Source organism: Ochotona princeps, chromosome 19, assembly GCF_030435755.1.
Source record: "Ochotona princeps isolate mOchPri1 chromosome 19, mOchPri1.hap1, whole genome shotgun sequence".
NCBI classification, from domain to species: Eukaryota; Metazoa; Chordata; class Mammalia; order Lagomorpha; family Ochotonidae; genus Ochotona; species Ochotona princeps.
In genome coordinates, this window is record NC_080850.1 from 37,054,667 (window position 1) to 37,060,304 (window position 5,638).

Here is a 5,638-nt window from a genome sequence, read left to right on the forward strand (position 1 = left end):
ATTATCTTTGAAAATCAGTGTTTTCTTTGAAAGTAACCAGGGGTGAAAGAGGCAAAGTCATTAAATGAAGATGTATTTTACTTTCACTGTCCCAGTTTACAAAAACACTTTTATGTAAAACACCTGGTAATGGCCCTGATTTTCAATTTCAAAATGCCGTATTTCATATTTGAAAGAAATGTTAAATGCAGAGATCCTGGCACCAGCCTTATGATGCAGCAGGTAAAGCCACCCTGTGTAATACCAATGCCAGCATCCCATATGGGTGCTAGTTTGAGTCCTGACTGCTTCCCAGGTCCCTGCTAATGGCCTGGGAAGGTAGCAGAAGATAGGTCAAGTATTTGGATGCCGGCCATCTGTAAGTGTAACACAGATGAAATGCTAGGCTTCTGGCTTCCACTCCATTTGCCTGGCATCTGGCAAGGTTGACATTACCACAAGGAATGTGGAGGAAGGATTACTGGGCAAGCCAAGAAACAGAAGATGTGATCCAGCTAAGTGTTTTTACTGTCTGCATTACAGCCATTACAACTGCCTTCCAAGGGCATGACCCCCGTTGACATAAGGATCTCCTACAAGGCTCACCTCTTAAACACCATAATTGGTTCAAGTTTCCACTCTTAATCCATTAACCATTAACAAAACTTTGGGAACCAAGCTTTCAACACACAGGCCTTTGCGGAATATCCAGTGAATACCCAAATTCCTGTACTGTATTGTTTAGATTAAGTAATAAGAGGAACAAGCTTTAACATGTTTAATATGGAAGCATTTTTTTTAAAAAAAAGATTATTTTTAGCACACTGGCTCAATAGGCTAATCCTTCACCTCCAAGCACAGGCATCCCATATGGGTGCCAGCTCGTGTCTCAGCTGCTCCTGGCTCCTGGTTTTGTATTGGCTCAGCTTTGGCCATTGCAGCTTGTTGGGGAATGAACCAGCAGACAGATTTTTTTTCTTTTTTTTTTTTTTAAGATGTATTTATTTTTATTGCAAGTCAGACATACATAGAGGAGGAAAGACAGAGAGGAAGATCATCCGTCAGATGATTCACTCCCTAAGTGACTGCAACGGCCGGTGCTGCGCTGATCTGAAGCCAGGAGCCAGGAACTTTCTCCAGTTCTCCCACATGCGGGTGTAGGGTCGCAAGGCTTTGGGCCATCCTTGACTGCTTTCCCAGGCCACAGGCAGGGAGCTGAATAGGTAGTAGAGCAGCCAGGACATGAATCGGCACCAATCTGAGATCCCTGTTGTTGCAAGGCGAGGATTTAGCCACTTGGCTACCGTGTTGGGTCCAGTAATTTATGTTTTTCAAGTAATTTGCTACTTTTGTCTTTATTATTGAATTTATTGATACAGAACAGTGTGTTGTGACAGCCTTTCTTTCATTTCTGACATGGGTAATTTGTTTCTTTTTTCAATGTAAGTCTGACTAGCAATTTAAATGTTTAAAAAGTTTTCAAATAATCGACTTTTGGGGTCATGCATTTTTCCTGTTGTTTCTCTGTTTCAGTTTTCATTGATTTGTACTGTTAATAAATCCTTTCCTTCTCTGCTTTAAGTAACTTTCTCTTTCTGTACTTTAAAGGTGAAAGGTTAGGTAAGTTATGGACCTAACATTTAGGTACACAAACTTTCTTATAAATTCTACTTTGACTATTTCATTCAATGTAAAAAATTATATTGGGATAGTTTTGGATTTTTTTTAGCGGTTGTAAAGATAGTATTTCACCTAGTTTACCCTAATGTTAATAACATACATAACCATGTTATACTTTCAAAAGTAAGAAATTAACATTTATTATTACTACTACCCTATGATCTTTACTTTATTTGTATTTCATCAGCTTTTCTACCCTTTTTCTATTCTAGGATACCATAGTGTATTTCTCTGTCTTCAGTGGCCCTAACGATTATAAAGAGTACTGACCAGATATCTTATATTAGGACCATAAACTAAGATTTGTCTGGTATTTTCTTATTGTTAAACTAACAATATGGATTTAGGTAAAGGATGTGTCCTTAGTGTTGCATCATGGAGGGGCACATGATGTCAAAAATGACATTGCTGGTGAAGTAAGCGGGCTAGGTCATCACATAAATTTTGATTTGTTGTGTTTTTATTTAAATTCAACTGAAGATATTATCTAATTTCCTTTATGACTTCCGCATTGACTCATGAATTATTTCAAAACATGTTACTTAATTATCATCAAATATTTGGGAATTTCCCGTATTTCTTTATGTAATCTTGATTTATTCTCTTTTGGTTAGAGAACATACTGTAGATTTCAGTTCATTTAAATTGAGGTTTAGCTTATGGCTAAAAATATGGTATGTTTTGACGAATGTTTCATAGATATTGGAAAAGAATTGCACTGCTGCTGCATTGACTATTGTGTAATGTCAGCCAGATCAAGTTGGTTGACAATGTTGTTTATATCTTCCATATACCTATTTACTATGTTTTCTTGATTATTCATGAGCATTGCAGTTTTTAGTTATAGACTGGTCTATTTTTATTCAGTTGTGTTAGTACTTCATACATTTTTGTTAAGTGTATACACTTCTATTTTCTTGGTTAATTTACTACATTATCGTTGTGTAATATTAGTCTTAATCATAGCCATTTTTTTTGTCTAGAAGTCTAATTTGTCTGATATTAACATAACCATTCCTCTTATGTTAGATTTGTGTTCATGTGATATAAAATGCTTAATTGTACTTTTATTAAGTTGATAGACTTTGTTCCTAGAAAAGTTGTAATTTTTCAGAAATTTGAGCAGACAGTACAAACTTGATGTTTACCTCGCCAGCCTCCCCTAGTTTCTCTTATTTGACATTAATACCATGTACATTATAAACGAGCAAATATTGATTAATTATTACTAACCAAAGTTTATGACTTTGTCAGGGTTCACTCTTTGTGTTATATGTTACTGTTGGTTTTTAAAAAATTTTTATTGCAAAGTCAGATATACAGAGAGGAGGAGGAGAGACAGAGAGGAAGATCTTCCATCCAATCATTCACTCCCCAAGTGGCTGCAATGGCCAGAGCTGCGCTGATCTGAAGCCAGGAGCCAGGAACTTCCTTCCGGGTCTCCCACGTGGGTGCAGGGTCCCAAGGCTTTGGGCCGTCTTCAACTGCTTTCCCAGGCCACAAGCAGGGAGCTGGATGGGAAGTGGGGCTGTTGGGGTTAGAACCAGCGCCCATATGGGATCATGGCGCCTTCAAGATGAGGACGTTAGCCGCTAGCCCACCGCGTTGGACCCTGTTACTGTTGATTTTAACAGTTATATAAATACATGTATCTATCAGTACTCTGAAAATTCTCTCTGGGCTCTCTGTTGATCACTACCACATTCATACCCCCAATTCCTGGTAGTGTCATCTTTTTTTTACTGTCTCAGCACTTTGCCTTTTCCAGAATATTTTGTAGCTAGAGCTAAACACTATGCAGCCTTTTCAGTTTGGCATCTTTTTGTTTTGTTTTGTTTTCTGTACTTTCTTTTATTACCATCATACTCTTTGCATCAAGATACATAGCAATGATAGACTTTTTTAAAGCTTAGTATTAAATTTTAAATATCTTTCCCCATTTTAATCTTACATTATTCTACCAAGAAACAAAAAATTAAAACTCAAGTTATCTGAAGCCTGGATGCACCTCCATGATTAGCCAGGTTGGGTGAAAGTCGCTGGTTTTGTGCTTCCTGTGGTGTGAACAGATCTGGGCCTGAGAAAGATGGATCCAGATTCTACTTGTTTTTGAAAAGTCAGCTACAAAACGATGGCCTGTTCTACTCCAGGTTACAAAGTGAGGACAGGAGTATGGGCGGGACATTTTCTTCCAGAAAAAAAAAAAAAAGCAGAATTTCTGAAAAGACCCAGTTTGTAATTTTTTTTCCCCAAAATGGTCGGGGGGGGGTGGTGGTGGTAAAATCTCAACATGAGCTTCAAAGTGCAGTCTTTGTGAGGGGCCAGTAGCTGCCGGGCCAGGAAAGGTGGTGGGAAGCTTGGCCCATCCCTATCCTACCCAGCGAGCTGGAAGGAAGTGGAAGTTTATCTCCAGTAGGTGTGAAAGTAGGCTGAAGCTTGGTTGATACTGATTTCTCTAACAGGTTTCTTCTAGAAACAGACAGCTCAGACTTTTCCTCCCACTTCAGCAAAGAAGTTATATTTAAAAGCACTTGGAAAGTTCCTCCTCCACCCTCAGGTGGGAAGGCTCAGAGAAGGGAGTCAGCACAGCCACCTTTGAGGCCATAATGGAATTCTTGAAGGTTGCAGACCCTGTAGAAGTGAACCAAGGCTGCTGCCACCACCAGGACATGGAAAATTTGGTGAGACTGGAACCAGATGTCAAAATTTCCAGGAAGGAAGTGCTCAGGAATGTGAGCAGCATAAAGGCCAGCTCCAGTGATGTACATCCCAGCCATGAGGAAGAACCAGCCCATCTGGCCCACCACGGTGGCCGTGACAAAGCCCTTAGCAACAGTAAAGTGCATGGTGGGCATGATGCAACTTAAGCCAAGTCCCAGGAATGCACCTGCTCTTGCCTGCCAGTGCTTAGGGGTGCAAAACCATCCCATTGTGCCACAATGATGGCAGAAATCCCCAGGACACAGACGATAGAGAGGTAGAAGAGCCGTGTCTGTGGCAGTAGGAGTAATAGAGCCAGGGGGCAACGCTCCCCATCATCTGTAGAGCAATCCCTGAATAGTCCAGTTTGGAAAAAGTCCGAGAGACTTTCTCTGAAAGACAGTAGACGGTGTGGAAGAGCTAGAAGAAACTGAGGTACAGCACTGAACCCAAAAAGAACATCCCAATTGCCATCTTCTCCTGGAGAGGGGCCATGAAGTACATATTTGGTCTGAGCATAGTAAAGATTCCCCCCACCACCAAAAAAAAAAGAAACAGCACAGAACCAAGCAGATGGGTCCAGATATTGCCAGTTTCTGTGTGGATGCAGAAGATGCTCTTGAAGCAGGCCTGAAAGGAGGGTATGGGTGGTCTGTGGCCGTGAAGCAAGTAGTCATTGTGCTTGAGCCAGTCAGGCGACACATCATAGGGGATGACCCTCCAACGCCCCTCCCAGACCTTATACACATACTCTTCCATCTTCTCCATGGTGTGCTGGGCCTGTCGGGGGAGTGTGAACACCCGCAGCTCCTCCTCCTCTTCCTGGGGCACAGGGCATGTTTGCTCCTCTTCAGCTTTGGTTGGGCTGGTGATGCTCACTTGCCCTCCTCCAGCAGGGCTCCCAGTTCACCCAGTTCCACTGAGTCGGCTTCCCTGTTAGCGACAGGTGCCCTGTTGCCAGGCACCGTGACGGATCCTTTGTGGGACGACATCTGGCTGGTGTGGCAGGACCCTGAAGCTTCAGCTTGCAGAAAGGCCAGGGGATCCCTCAGCCCCCATGGGCAGAGATCTCTCTGTGATGGTCCACGCAGGAAGAGAAACATGATGCCAACTTTGGGCTGCCAACTGTACCACCATCCAGACAAAAGCCAGCATACTCAGCAGTGCTCTTGCTATGAGTGCTCTGATGAACGTGTTGGCTGGGCAGGCAGGCTCAGCTTGGGGGGCCTGGGTTCCCCTGTGCTACATCCCGCGGTGCTGTAGGCTCTGTTTGGCGTCT

General features: G+C 42.3%; 1 pseudogene; it reads right to left on the bottom strand.

Moving 5' to 3' along the window:
- Positions 1-4,118: 4,118 nt before the first annotated feature.
- Positions 4,119-5,425, bottom strand: LOC101522722 (adiponectin receptor protein 1-like; annotated as a pseudogene).
- Between the last annotated feature and the right edge of the window lie 213 nt (positions 5,426-5,638).